The sequence below is a fragment of the Sus scrofa genome, chromosome 16, assembly GCF_000003025.6.
Source record: "Sus scrofa isolate TJ Tabasco breed Duroc chromosome 16, Sscrofa11.1, whole genome shotgun sequence".
Classification (NCBI taxonomy): Eukaryota; Metazoa; Chordata; class Mammalia; order Artiodactyla; family Suidae; genus Sus; species Sus scrofa.
In genome coordinates, this window is record NC_010458.4 from 45,222,508 (window position 1) to 45,238,618 (window position 16,111).

General features: G+C 42.3%; 1 protein-coding gene across 13 annotated transcripts in view; it reads left to right on the forward strand.

Moving 5' to 3' along the window:
- The window catches only part of MAST4 (microtubule associated serine/threonine kinase family member 4), a 589,582-nt gene that overhangs the window by 249,989 nt on the left and 323,482 nt on the right, over positions 1–16,111 (forward strand). The window lies entirely within an intron of this gene.

Here is a 16,111-nt window from a genome sequence, read left to right on the forward strand (position 1 = left end):
TATATTAAATATTAATAATATAGATGTTGTTAAAATTTTTGCTAATGTGCTTGAAGCAATGAACACTCCTACAACACATTGCTTTTTCCCCTCATGTTCTCCAGTACGTGGTATTTTGAGACTGAAAGAATTTTTGCTGTTCTGAAGGATGTAAAGTGATTATTTTAATCTTTATCTTGAATTATACTAAAGAGAATGTTTGTTTGTTTGTTTGTTTTTTGTTTTTTTGGTCTTTTTGCCTTTTCTAGGGCCACTCCTGCGGCACATGGAGATTCCCAGGCTAGGGGTTCAATCGGAGCTGTAGCCGCCAGCCTACGCCAGAGCCACAGCAACGCAGGATCCGAGCCACGTCTGCAACCTACACCACAGCTCATGGCAATGCCAGATCCTCAACCCACTGAGCAAGACCAGGGACCGAACCCCCATCCTCATGGTTCCTAGTCGTATTTGTTAACCACTGAGCCATGACGGGAACTCCGAGAATGTGTATCTTTTTATATGGCTTGTGGCCATTCTTTTCCATCTTCTCTGATTTGCTGCATCTTATTTTTTGCCCATCGTTTTAATTTATGTCCTTTTTCTGTGACTATGTAATTTACCTATTAGGAGATTTTTTTTCTTTTTTTTTTCTTTTTAAGCCGCCCCCATGGCATATGGAAGTGCCAGGGATCAAATCTGCACTGGAGCTGCATCTATCCCACAGCTGCAGCAATGCTGCAACACCAGACCCTTAACCCACTGTGCAGGGCAGGGGTTCAAACTGGCACTTCAACAGAGACAAGCCGGGTGGGAACTCCATATTGGACTATCTTATTTCAGTCTGTCTCTTCCTTTAAAATGTATGTCATGCAGAAGGCTTATGTTTTAATACCATCTAGTTTATCAATCTTTATGAGAGTTTGGCTTTTCATACCTGTTTAATAAATAAGTTCCTATTCATAGGTCATAAAAATAACTCATACTTCATTTTTTTCTTCTAAAAATTTTAAAGTTATATGTTGACCTTAAGTTTCTCATCATTCTTATTTTTTTCCCTTAGGGTGGTGTGTGGTTATGGATTAAATTTATTTTTCCAGGTGGAAAGTGAATTTTCACCATCCCAAATTAGTGTGTCTTCTCATATTTGTTTTTCTGTCTCTATTTTTTGCTGCCTTCCCATCTGTCTAAGGGTCTGTTTTGGGTTCTCCAGTTGCCCAAGTCTGTTCTCTAGTGACTGCCACGTGGTTTAATGCCTACATTTCATAATAAATCATAACTTCTCTAGGGCAAGTCCCCATATTTGTATTCTTCTTTGATTCAGAGTTGATGTACATATTTTTGGCTATTTAGGCCTCTAAAGGAATTTATTTATTCCTTTTCTCTTTTTTTTCTTTTTATGGCCACACTTGTGGCATATAGAAGTTCCCAAAGTAGGGGTCAAATCAGAGCTACAGCTTCAGGTCTAAGCCACAGCCACAGCAATTTCAGATGTGAGGTGCTTCCCTACCTGTGCTGCAGCTTGTGGCAATGCTGGTTCCTTTAACCACTAAGCAAGGCCAGGGATCAAACCTGCATCCTTATGAATCCAAGTCAGGCTCTTAACCCATTGAGCTACAATGGGAACCCCCTAAATAAATTTTAAAAATCATTTGTCTAATTCTACAAAAACACACATACTTAGAATTTTAACTAGAATTCTAATGGCTCTTCAAATCAGTTGGGGAAATATTTGAGTCCATCTATATATGTGTCTCCTATAATTCTAAAATTCATCTGTGCCCATCAAAGTATTTTACAATTTTTACTCTATAGATCTTATTCCTCCTTTTTTATAGTGTTTCCTTTATTCTTTTTTTAACACAAAACATTGCATTAAAGTTGTACAACATAATGATTTGATATATGTATATGTCATGAAATAATTACCACAAAAAGTTTAGTTAACATTTGTCACCTCGCATGGGTACAAAAATTTTTTTCCTGTGATGACAACTTTTAAAACCTAATCTCTTAGCTGCTTTCAAGTATACAATAGGGTGTTATTAACTCTAGTCACCATGCTGCATGTTGCATCCCCAGGACTGACTTATAACTGAAGTTTGTATGTCTGACCACTTCCCATTTGGCCCACCCCCTCACTCTCTGACTTTGGCAACCACAAATCTGTTGTTTCTCTGAGTTCAGTCTTTTAGATTCCACATAAAAGTGAGATTTTGCAGTGTTTGTCTCTCCCTGTCTGATTTATTTCACTTAGCCTAATGCCTTGAGGGTCCATCTGTGTTACCACTTTTTATGGCTGAATAGTATTCCATTGTAGATGTTTACCACATTTTCTTTATCCATTTATCTGCCATCAACACTTAGATTGTTTCCACGTCTTTGGTGTTGTAAATGATGCTGCAGTGAACATGGGGGTGAAGAATTCTCTGCAAGATAGTGATTTTATTACCTGTGGGTATATACTCACAAGTGAAATTGATCATTCAGTAGTTCTCAGTTTTCTGAGGAACCCCACACCATTTTCCATGGTGGCTGTACCATTTTACATTGCCAGTAACAGTGCAAAAGTTCCCTTGTCTCTATATCCTTGCCATTGCTTTTCTCTTGTCTTTTTGATTATAGTCATTCTCGAGAGTATAAGATACTCTCTCGTTGTGGGTTTTGACTTGCTTTTTCCTGATGTCTGGTGATGCTGAGCCTCTTTTCATGTACCTTTTGGCCATTGTATGTTGTTCATCTTTTTATAGATGTATTCCTAGATACCTTATGGTTTTTATTACAATTTAAAATTTTATATTTTTTCCGTCTATGTTTTCTAATTAGTTGTTGGGTGATGTATCCAAATAATATTTATTTTTGTATATTGATCTTGTATCCAAAATCTCTTTTAGCTCTTTTAATCATTCAAAAAGTCTGGAATCTCATGATAGTTTGATGGAGACATTCTATTAACCAGAAACAGAATAATAGCTTTCTAATTATTTGCTTCTTTTTCTGTTTTTACTGCACTGGTGAGGAATCCTAGAACATTGTCAAATCATAACAATATTGTAACAGTTCTTATCTTGGGTTGCTATGCAGCTGCAGACATATACCTCTTCCTCATCGTCTCTAATTTTTCCTTTTGTAAACACTGTTAGATGTGAGATTTTAACATTTCTTATTCTGCCCTCCGTAGTGGTAATGGCCATTCTGATTTCCCGTGTTTTGGTAGTCCTTACAGCTGTGCTATATTTAAGCACTAGAATAATGGAACTGATGTTGGTATAATATCTTTACTTAAGACATAGGTCAGCAGCTTCATTGATTCTTGGTTCTCCTGCAACCCCAACCCTCTTGCCCATCCTCCCTCCCCAATTCCCTAGTACCTTCCCATAAACCCTCCTCTTCCAGCAACAATAGGACCAGACTGGAGAGTATTTATTGGCTAACTTTTCAATGCATTGGCATCATTAGACCATGCAGTGGTTTTCCAAGGGATATCTTTATCTTATGTTTTGTTTTTATCAAATTGAAAGATAATTGGGAAAGCAGTGATACTAAACAGTGAAATAAATGCAGTTCCTAGTTTGGGGGAGGCTAGGTAAAATCTTGTCACTGAGTGCAGTATCACATGAAATGAATGATTTAAGTACAAGTAGAATATCCATGTGAACACCATGGTCCTTGAGCATCTCACACTCTGCAGCGGCCACAGGAAAAAGGCTGTGCTGCATAAGCACTCTTTCTCCTGGAAGCCAGACATGAGTGAGGCTTTAAGTCATAGGCTTTTGGCCCTCTTAAATTGTACTTTTAATAGAGCAGTGAGATTTTGGTTTTAGGAGGTATATGTATGTCCTTTACAAACATCCTGGCATACTTGAGTTCACTGAATTTGAAAAACCAAACTGATAAATCAGTGGTTCACTGTATCTTATTGTTGATGGACTATGACTTGTGAGCTATTCTTTGGGGGGTATTGGTTGAAAGCAGAGACACTGTAGCCAATTTGCCTAGATTTGAATTCTAACTTTACTTCTTAGCAGCTCTGTGGGATCAGCCACATTTTACACCTCTTTATACCTTGCTTTAGTTTATTTATTTTAATTTAATTTAATTTAATTTAATTTAATTTTTTTTTTTTTTGGTTGTGCCTGCAGCATGCAAGAGTTCCCAGGCCAGGGATCAAACCAGCATCACAGCACTGACAATACAGGATTCTTAACCTGCTGAGCTGCAAGGAAAGTCCTATAGCTTTATTTTCTTGTCTGCAAAATGGGGACAGTAAAAATGCCCATCTTATAAAGCTGTTAGGAGGATTAAAGTAATTGATACATGTAATACACAGTAGAGTTAGGCCACAGGAAGTGCTAGGGGTCAAATAGGAGCTGTAGCCACCAGCCTACACCACAGCCACAGCAATGCGGGATCCAAGCCTCGTCTGCGACCTACACCACAGCTCACGGCAACGCTGGATCCTTAACCCACGAGCGAGGCCAGGGATTGAACCCGCGTCCTCATGGATGCTGGTCGGGTTTGTTAACCACTGAGCCACGACGAGGACTCCTATTTAAAAACTCATATATTCACAAAAATATTTACTCTCCTCTAAGGACCTTGCGATTTGATTGAGACAGTAACATGTGCTACCCTGTATTTTTACTGTTACGCAAGAAGAGAGGCTGGCATTTAGAGGTGATGCTGAGAGCTGGAAATCACGGAACACCCTAGATTCCTCTAGGAGTGCTTTAGGATTACGTATTCTTTCAAGATGAAGTATTAAGGAGTTAAAGACCAAAGTCTCACAATGTTTCTTTAAATATCTGTTTCAGCTGCATATGATTAGCACATTTTTCTTGGCAAGGATCACCTTTTCCTTTTTCTGCTGGAGTATTTTTTCGTCAGCAGCCTTTCTTGTTTTTCTTCCCGAACACTTCCTCTGCGGCTGTCTTTCTGTCGTCTGCCCTCATTCTCTTCCCCATGCTTCAGCACTTCCCTCCCACCACTTCCCATCCTCTAACTTTAAAAAAAAAAAAAGCTTTGCTCATTGATTGTTTAGCATGTTTCCTTCCTCTTTTGCATTCCCCCGGCCTGGACAATCAGAGTGGAAGTGCGCTGACAGCATGGGAAAGTCGCTGCCCGCTGTGGCTGTTTGCATAACGCAGGCAGGATACACCACTAAAGGGGTAATGAAAGGCAGTGCCCGGGTCTGCTCTGAGGCTGGCTCTGATGCCATCTGCTTCCAGTCTGTAGTCACTGCTCAGTTCCTCTCAAAGAGGTTAGCCCAGGATTCACCTTGTCATTGGGTAACTGGAGGTACCTACTGTATGTTCTTGTTACATGGGATTTTCTTCTGTGGGCAGGGGGCATCTGAGGCATGGCTGGCACTCCCGGGTCTAGGTGCCATTGCTGTGTTCATTGACACATGTAAAAAATGCTCCCAATCCTCACAAAATCAATCACGTGGAGTTGATAACTAGACATGAAAGTTGGGTCCGTGTTCGAGGTGTAATAAAGCAGCAGCAGCTGAGAGCCACCTTGACACCATGAACAGCCAACATGTATTAGGTGTTTTCCCATGCCAGGCACCTGCTGCATATGGTATATGCCTTATTTTAGCTCACGACCCTGTGGAGGCGGCTCTTTGCCCCATTTTACAGATGTAGACCTCGGCGGGTCTTGGGAATCTTTTCCACTGTGATCGAGTGCCTTCCACGCCGGCTGTGTGCACCTCCCAGGGCAGCGCATCCCCCGAGGAAACACTCATGGAGAAGCCAAAGTGCGATTTGTTTACATTCTCCAGATAAAAGCAGGCTTTGGTTAAAGAGTGGCACATGGAATTATAACAGTGTGAGCTGGACATTGTCACATGTTTTGTTTTGTTTGTACCTTTTTTTGAAAATTCATGTCTTCTAAGCATCCAGGGCCTTATTTAATGAGGGAGCGACAAGGTGACCTTTCAGCTCTATCCCCACCCTCACCCCCCTAAGAATTTATGGTGATTAGTCCTGTGGTAAAAAAACACAAGGTTGTCACTGTGTTCTGGGGGGGGGGGGTAGCAATGTTACATCAGGTGTTCAGTGTTATAATTATGATTGGCTGTGTATGTGGGCACTTAATCTCTTTCACATATCTGTGTGATAAGCAGCTACAAGGTGAAGGAGGAAGGTCACTTGAACATCACACTACCCGTATCGTGAGGCCAGGCCGCCTCCCCCTTCCTGGGCCCCTGATGTGAGCTGTGAGAACAGACGAAACCAATCACAGTGGCTTTGAGGCGTCTAGTGCAGCCCCCTGTTTAATTTAAACCCCAATCAAGTCTAATTATCAGAGCCATATTACTTGCCAGCAGTAATTTGCTTTGGGTACAACTCAGAGCTATGTTAGAAATTTTATTTTGCCTTCAGAAAACCGGCTTACCTGTAAATTTTCCCCCAGATTTCCCTGTGGAGAATTGGTTCTCTTAATTTAGGTATCTTGTAATTTTTCTCATTAAAAGAAGTGTGGCATGTGATATCATTAAATTTTTTTCTAAATTGAAGTGACTTAAGTGGGTTGACATATGTGCTGCAGTATAATTGTGCTATGTTTTTGGAGCTCAAGTCAGTAATTACATCCATAAACTTATTGTCTATGGTAAAATATGTTAGCTGGTCTTTGACACAGAATTCATTAATTTGAATCAATATGTAATGTTCTGAAATGCTCTAACAAAGGATCATTGATGGATGGGCATGATGCAGTCTAAGACCCAAACATTTCTCTATGAATAGCAGTACATGTAAACATTGTCTAAATAGCAATTCAGTACTAGGATTCCCAAAACACACACGTTATGAAGTCTGCAAGAAATTTGAACTGTGACGTGATCCCAGTAACTGAATTCACTTGTTTTTAAAACAGGATGTCCTGGATATTTTTGATCTTTACAGTATGGAGCTAACATTCAGAGTGCATCGTAGAATTTTAAACCCTTGTAGTTCCCACCGTGGCACATGGGGATAGGCGGTGTCTCTGGAGCACCGGGATATAGATTTGATCAGATCCCTGGCCAAGGATAGTGGGTTAAGGATCCGGTGTCGCCACACCTGCGGCATAGGTAGAAAATTCGGCTTGGATCTGATCCCTCGCCAGGGAATTCCATATGCCATGGGGGGGCCAAAAGAAAAAAATAGAATTTAAACCTTCAAATGCATCATGCCTAGTCACAGGTGTGGATGCTGAGGTCCAGGGGGGCTGAGTGACTGGGGCCAGCTTCCATCACCCACTGCTGGTGGAGTGGAGACTGGCCTCCCAGATCCTCTGTTTCTGCTACCCCTCAGAGAGCACCGGAGCTCCCCTCTCAATGGAATCTTGGCAGATGCCGACTAGCTTTTCTACTTTCCTAATGTTGAATAACTTTAAAAGGCAAATTGAAGTGTGCCAGGGCTGGGAAGTAAATTTGAATTCAAAGTAAGAATTTCATCAGGAATCCAATCCCAGGGTTTTCTTTTGACTTGAGACTGCAGACCTACCAAAATTACATTAATGTGAAACCCTGACAAAAGAAAAATCCCCGTCATTAGATACGTGGTGCTTCACAGATAATGTCTAGTTCACCCTTTCAGCATTTCTGGGAAGCCAGAGCCTGAGAAGAAAAGCACCGTGGTGTGGCTGCTCTGCTCGGATTGTTTGCCCGCCCGCCCCTTAAACACGCAGGCTTGTCCACAGTGCTTCAATGCTGAGGCGCACCCCGTTTTCAGTACAGCAAAGGCCTTTTTGAAGGTGGAACAACACATGCTGTTTAAGAAACTTGGACAGGGCAGAGGAGAGAAAAGGGGGTGGCCCCTGTGGTTGCTGCTGTTCACTTTCCCTCAGAGAGGGAGTGGGTACCTTTCATCTTTTCTTTGACCCTCAAATCACCTTGCACCTTTCCTTCTCTCCCCTTTCCCCTCCACTCTCTCTCCTTTCCCGTCCCTCCCCTCCCACCTGCCCGTCTCCCCTCTCCCTGCCCCATTCTGTCTTCTCCCCCATTCTCTTCCCCTCCCCCTCCCTCATCCCCTTCCCATTTCCCCCCCCACCTCCCCTACCCCCTCTCCTTCTTTTTCCTTTCCCCAGTTCTCTCCCTTTCTCTTCCCCTCTCTCCCTTCCTCTCCACCCTCCTGCCACCTTTCCGTCTTCCTCTCCTTTTCCTCTCCTGGGGGGACCTGCATCCCCATCTCTCCTCTGGGTGTCTGGTTGCGTTTGGGCCAGTTGGGGAACAGGTAATTGGCGGGAAAGAGGGAGAATAGAGAAAGTGATGGGAATCCCTGTTGTCTGGCTCCCTTCCCTGGCTGCAGCCCAAGCTGACTTGAATGTTCTTCTGAAGGTGACCCTCTATGTCCAGCTCTCTGTTTCAGGTTCTGGAAGCAGCTCCCTGCTTTTTAGCCTCTTCTGGCCTAGGGGTGGTGAAGGGTCCCTACTCCTAAGTAATTCCTATATCAAAATGTTCCCAAACCACTCATTCTGAAGGTACCCTTTGTTTCCTGCAAGAACCCTGACCAAAACACAGTGTGGATGAGCTGGTGCATCATATAAACACATTTGCTTCATTTATCGGTTTGATAATTATTTATGCAGCATCCACCAAGTGCCAGCATCCATTGAGACAAAGCTTCTGGCCCCATGGAACTTACGGAAAAAAATCAAACACAGATACGTACAATGTACTGTGAGGCAGTAATAACTGTTACGAAGTAAAGAAGGACCAGGGGTAAAGGGGTGATGGGGGGTTGTCATGGAGGGGGAAGACAGATGAGGCTTCCTGATTGCAGCGAGTAGGCATACTTTGCAAAAATACAAGGAAAGGAGTGTTTTCTAATGAAGGGAATCTCAGGGACCCTGAATTGGGAAGGTGCTTGAAAGGCTGTAGGAACAGCCGAAAGACCAGTGTGGCCCGGATGGGTGAAGGGAGCAGCTGGAATCCAGGAAGGTTGCAGGGCTGGGTTGCCTGAGCCCTTATAGGGCCTGGAAGGACTTGGGATGAGTGGAAGGGAAAGGCGTGGAGAATGTGAAGAAAAGTGGCAGTATATACATATTTTTTATTAGGGTGGCTCTGTCTGCTGCTGGAAGAACAGAATCTACAGAGAACAGAAGTAGCAGAACAAGAATGTGAGCCTGTCTGGAGCTAGAGTCTGTGCGACTTGATGTATCAACAGGGTAAACTGTGTTTCCCCTCAAATACGTTGAAGTCCTAAGCCCTCTGCTTTAGAATGTGTCCTTATTTGGGATTTCCCTTTGTGGCACAGCAGAAACAAATCCAACTAGGAACCATGACGTGGCAGGTCCGATCCCTGACCTTGCTTAATGGATTAAGGATCCGGCGTTGCCAAGAGCTGTGGTGTAGGTTGCACATGCAGCTTGGATCTGGTGTGACTATGGCTGTGGCCGTGGCATAGGCTGGCAGCCGTAGCTCTGATTAGACCCCTAGCCTGCGAACCTCCACATGCTGCGAGTGTGGCCCTAAAAAGCAAATAAATAAATAAATAAGTAAATAGTGGAGTTCCCATCATGGCTCAAGGAAAACTTGAACCCAACTAGCATCCACAAGGACGCAGGTTTGATCTCTGGCCTTGCTCAGTGGGTTAAGGATCCGGCGTTGCTGTGAGCTGTGGTGTAGGTCACAGATGTGGCACGGATCTGGCGTTGCTGTGGCTGTGGCATAGGCCAGCAGCTGTAGCTCTGATTCGACCCCTAGACTGGGAACCTCCATGTGCTGTGGGTGCTGCCCTAAAAAGAAAGAAAATAATAATAATAATAATAATGTGTCCTTATTTGGAGATAGGGTCGTTGCAGAGGTAATCAAGTCAAGTTAAAAGGAAGTCCTTATAGGTGGTTCCTAATCCAATATACCTGATGTCCTTACGAATAAGGAGACATTTAGACACAAAGCAGAGGCACCCAAGAGGGAAAAATGATGTCTAGAGATTCAGGAAGAGGTGGGCCACTGAGGCTGAGGAGCGAGCACTGGAGCAGAGCCTTCCCTCACAGCTTCAGGAGAAACCAGGCCTGCTGACACCTTTTAATTTCTAGCCTCCAGAACTGTGAGAGCATGCATTCCTTTATTTAAGCCACTTCACTTGAGGTGTTTTGTCACTGTAGCCCTAGGAAACAAATATGATGAGTGGCTTGGAAGCTGATGATGGTAAACGTAAGAGAGGTTGAATTGGAAATAAATTATTAAGTTAACACCAGGAGGATTGGCTGCTGGGCTAGATAGGGGTGGTGCAGTGGGCATTTGGCCCATGGGAACTGAGATTAAGGACGGAGGAGAGCACAGTTGACTCCTAGGTCATGGGGTTAGTGATGGCGCCCCCTCCTGGACATGAAGAATATCAAGGAGGGAAGACTTGGGAGCAAAGTTCCAGAATTGGGTCAGGGCCATGTGAAATTTACAGTCCGTTTGACATCTCAGCATAGGCGGTTGGCATTGAGGGTGAGATGTTACGGCAGATTCATAAATGCCAGCTATGGTGACTACCCAGCACCACCCCGCCCCGCCCCGAAAAAAAAAACCTCTGCAGATCTTGGGCTGTTTGCTTCCATCATCTGCACCCAAGGTGGTATGGACGCTGCTGGTTGTACACAGATTTCTCTATTCAGTACACAGATGGTTTTATGTAATGCTTAATGTATTTTGTTTGTTTGTTTCTTTCTTTCTTTTTTAATTTTTAGGGCTGCACCCATGGCACATGGAAGTTCCCAGGCTAGGGGTTGAATCGGAGTTGCAGCTGCCAGGCCACATCACAGCCACAGCAATGCTAGATCTGAGCCGAGTCTATGACCTACACTTCAGCTCACAACAATGCTGGATTCATAACCCACTGAGTGGGGCCAGGGATTAAACCTGTGTCCTCATGGAGACTTGTTGGGTTCTTAACTCACCGAGCCACAATGGGAATTCCTAATGTATTTTTCTTAATACATATTAGAAAAATAACTAGCACAACCAAGTCATGATTTCAAGATGTTATTACTTAGGCCATCATTAAAAGTTGAAGTATTTAAGTTTTTATAAACCAGAGTCATCTGTTTAAATAAAATAATTAAGAAACAAATAATATGCGTAGTAGATGTAATGGTACACATGGTACATGGATTTGGGGAAAAAATAAGTAATTGACTGAAATTTGGGACACAACCTAAAGCATTTGTAAAGAGTTCCTAGATGATTCCTCTCTCGTTTCAGTTTAAAAACACTTCTTTGGCCTATTAACTGTGGGTCAAATCATTGATTTGGTAGTAGATACCAGCATTTGCTTAAAAAGGAACTAAACTATCAGGAAATAGAGTGCATTGCTGGTAGTTTGGGGAGGTATTGTTTCATGATGCAAAATGTATTTCATAGAGTTCCAGTACGGGCTCACTGGAATAAGAACCTGACCTCGTCTCTGTGAGGATGTGGGTTTTATCCCTGGCCTCACTCAGTTGGTTAAGGATCTGGCATTGCTGTAGTCTGTGGTGTAGGTCGAAGATGTGCCTCAGATCCAGTGTCACTGTGGCTGTGACATAGGCCTGCAGCTGCAGCTCTGATTTGACCCCTAGCCTGGGAACCTCCGTATGCCACAGGTGTGACTCTTAAAAGAAAAAAAAAGGAAAAATACATATGTATGTATTTCTCATTGAGCATTACAGTGAGACCTTAGAAAGGCCCAGTCAGGGTTTGCTTTCATAGGGGGGAGCATCCCTTCCTCTGTCCTGTTTTGGTAACTCTCCTCTTGAGCCAAGTTGAACAACCTGGGTTTGAAAGGAGACAAGAAAATGTGATGTACTTTCTTCTGTACAGGGTTATGAATTTTGGAGGTTTTCATAAATTACTGTGGGATTAGTTCCATGGGTTTTAGAAGCCTGTGATGTCATTGTCTAAATGTGCCCTTGCTTCTAAATGGCACATGGCTTCCCCGTTCATTTGGGTTTCTGATTCCTATTTTGATACGCCTGGTAATTGCTAAATCTCCCCAGCTTGTGAAGTCTTCCAATCAATTTATTTTCACTAAGGTTTCTGACTTTGCCTGGTCCCAGACTGCCTTATTGACGAGGCTGAGCTCCTCCACCAGAGCCTGTTTGCAGTAGTTTTGGTGTGTGCACTTAGCGTAGAGTTGAGTAAGAGCTTCGCTTGGGGGTGAAAAGGATTTACCAAGACAGAAGAACGTCTCAGAGTTAGGTGAAAAATTTCTCCTTCTCTGAGTGTGCATGTGAGTCTTGTCAGAATTAAAACTGTTTTGAACAAACTTTTAAGTAGTCCTCCAGGGGCCCTTGAAACAATTACGTGTTTTTCTGTTTGTTTTTATTTTTTTTCTCCTTGTATTAAAATATCTAGCCTGGAAAGGTCTAATGAGAGATTCTTTTTAAAAAAATAATGAGACTCTGGCCAAAATTATAGATACACTTAGTTTTGAATTTTCCTTGTGGCTTTAATTTTCAAAAAGAGTAACTTATACCTGATTTAAAGAGGTAGGTATTTAAATAATCTGATGTCAGCCACTGAATTCTTTGGGCGTCTATTATTTCACACCTGATATACTGTTTTCCACAGAGCATTCTTGTAAATATGTCTCTGTGATGCAAATTAGGCTAAAGTACTACACTATCAGATCTGTAATGTTAAGGGAACAATAATTTCCTCAAAAAATAGGATCTGCAGTGTTAGGGGATGTTTATAATTTCTAAAAATGCCTTCTTAACAGAAGAAGGCTTGATGAAAGCATTTACCATGGAGATAAAATATGTCTCATTAAGTTTCCTGATTATGCACATGTCAACACTTCTTTTGTCATCTTTTAATAGTTTATTTACATAACCAAGGGCTGCCACTTTTATTAGGGGTGGTTATCACAGCAAAATGATTTTGGTAAGTTGACCTAAGCAATGTAATGTGCTTCTGTTTCCACAAAACGCATGGTGAGAAATCTAACCCTCCTCTTCTTGCCCTCTCCCCTTGCAGGGAAGAACCCCCATTTACACATGCAAATAAGTCATTTAGTGGAGAGCCCTGTGGGGCCCGCCCAGGTCCAATCTGTTATTTTACTGATGTTGATGGCATTAGCCAGGAGGTAAATGGTACCAGGAGACTGATTTGTCAGTCTGGAATGACAGATAGCAGAGTCTGAAGGCTGTCATTTAGAAGGCGAAATGGATTCTTGGGACTAAGACTTTGGGAAAAGACTATGAAGCTGCAAATTTTGTCTTTAATGTTGGCCTGAGTGGTAGAAGTTAATGCTTTTCTTGAACATGGAAAGCTACATACATGGATTTGTTAGATAAGGATGTTGGTTTCCTGCCATACCATTTTTTCAAAGAGCCCTTTTGCTTTTTAAAGAATATAAAATTATGGAGTTCCTGTCATGGCTCAGTGGGAATTAATTCGACTAGTATCCATGAGGATGCAGGTTCGATCCCTGGCCTCTCGCAGTGGGTTAGGATCTGGCGTTGCAATGAGCTGTGGTGGTATAGGTCACAGATGCCGCTCGGCTTCCACGTTGCTGTGGCTGTGGTGTGGGCTGGCAGCTACAGCTCTGATTCGCCCCCTAGCCTGGGATCTTCCATATGCTGCATGTGCAGCCCCAAAAAGACAAAAACAAGCAAACAAAAAAGAAGATAAAGTATTTCATAATTGAACTCACTGTGCTCAGAAATGCACTGTTTGTACCTTCCCTGAGGGAATCTGGCCTGTAATAAGAATGGAAACCTTTTAAATTAAGGTCTCTCCAAACTGAAGAAGGGGGCCATGCCTACTTTTTTTTTTTTTTTTTTTTTTTGGCTGCACCCACGACATGCAGAAGTTCCTGGGCCAGGGATGGGACCCGTGACACAGCAGTGACAAAGAGACACAGCAGTGACAAGGCCAGATCCTGAACCTAAGCCACCAGGGAACTCCATATCAACTTTCCAATGAATTAAATTCCTCTCAAAGATTGCTATTTAGGACCTAGCTTTGTTTACCTTCCTATAAAGCCTCAGTAACTCTAGAAGGCACAAGCCACTGACCACCACCAACTTTTTTTCAACAAGAGAATACAATGTGACTGGGTTTAAAACTTAAGATTAGTTTAAGGTATGAGTCATATGGAGAAAAACTTGCTCTGAGCTGTTCAGAATTCCTGTATTTCTACTCCATATGCAGTTCATTAAGTTGACATTAATCCTCGAGGCTGTTCTTTGGTTTCTATTAAGAGGCATTACTGGAATCTGTGTAAATATATTGATTATTTCATAGACCTATGTGTTCATCACAAACAGACTATTGTTACAGAGTCATTGTACTTGAAAATAAATGAGACAAAATGGAGACTAGGTTTTTAAAAACCCACCTGACCCCTCCATTCCCTTTGAAGGGTGTGCTTGCTCTCTTTAAAGCAGCCTTTCACAAACTGGGAGCTTAAGATGGAGATTCTAGGTTTAATATTAACATCTGCCCCCCGCTGAGTTCCTGGTGCAATTAGCTAATTTAAAAAATAACATCTTCACCTTGGAGTCAGAAGAAGAGCAATAAACCACAGGCTCAGGATTTAGTTAATTTGCACATTGACTGTAATTGTGTATTTAACGCCAAGATGAATTCTTTTTTTCTGATGAGTGGGAGCCTGGCACTGTGCATTGAAACTCTTAAATTGGTTGTAATCATTCCATAGTGAGGTTGATAAGGGCAGGTAGTTCTCCAGTTATTTTAATGAGGATAATTGTTTATTTACATCTGGTAATTTTCTTTTAGGGGAAAAAGCATTAAAACCAGTTTCTGATAAACCATTACGTTTAAAGGAGACTTGTCAAATCAAGCTGAGTAGATAATCAGTTTAAAAAAAAAAATTCTTGGGTACAGTTTATTGATTCTATTGAGTGGGAAATCATATTCAGTTTTTTGTCCATTTGCTTTTGTTTTGCCAAATATTCAGTGAATTAATGAGCATCATTTCTGCTGTTAAAGCTTTGGTAACATTTTCTAGGTCAACCAAGATTTAAAACTGTTGCCTTGCATTTTTCTTCGGAAGAGGGTAGGGAAAGAATGTGTGTTGGCAGGGCAGTTAGTAGGAAAAAACGTAATCCTGATTTGCAGTCTGCTCCTCATGACATTTCCTTTTTGAAAGGTAAGTGTTACACTTTGGATACCAAAGCAGTGATTGTGGGCAATTCAAGTGGGTGTGATTGATCCATGTCTTAAAAGTAATAGAGCAGTTATTCTTAGAATAAAAAAAAAGAATTCTAAAGTGTTGCAGTGCAGACCTTGCATTCTTACCTAAGAAGCAGGTCTTTTCACTCTCCTCTCTGAGCAGATGCTGACACTCATCTGATGGATGTTTCACTCCTTATGCTCCTTACATCCTCTTGGACCAGGGGCTTTACACCCAGGGTTTTCTGAGACCATCTCTGTTGCTTTCATCTACCCCTCCATGGAGTCCATGCTCCCAGTGGATAGTGCTTGCTTGCTTTCCTTCCTTCCGTCCTACTTTCCTTCCTTCCTTCCTTTTTTTTCTGGCTGTGCTCATGGTATGTAAAAATTCCAGGGCCAGGGCTCAAACCTGTGCCCGCAGTGACAATGCCTGATCCTTAACCTGCTAAACCACCAGGGAACTCCAGTGCTTGCTTCTTAAATCCTTGTTTACTATCGCTCAACTTTGAAAGATGGAGAAGGGAAACTTTATACCATTTATGGGTGCCCCTCTTCCAAACTTTCCCTTAAAAAAAACTCCTTGCAGTTTTTTGGTGTGTGTGTTTGACATAGAATGAGTGATGTGTTAAGTCTTTCGATGTCACCCCTTTGTCCAGTTTATATGCAAAGGCTGGTCTCAGAAAAAGCCCAAACTTCTCCACAGGTTAGTTATAAACTTAATGCTCAACCTCTGTTTGAGCCAATAAAATAACTGTATTCAGAGGCAGAGTCTATGGTGGCTGCCAGATACCATGGGGTTGTTACTTGCCTTGAAGTGGAAAATAGTTTGCATTCACATCTGCAGATTTTTCTGTCCTTTTAATTTATGTAAAGTTTTTGTACCCAGTTCTCAATTCCTTAAGAGGTGACAGCAAGGAGTTCCCGTCGTGGCTCAGCGGTTAACGAATCCGACTAGGAACCATAAGGTTGTGGGTTCGATCCCTGGCCTTGCTCAGTGGGTTAAGGATCTGACGTTGCCGTGAGCTGTGG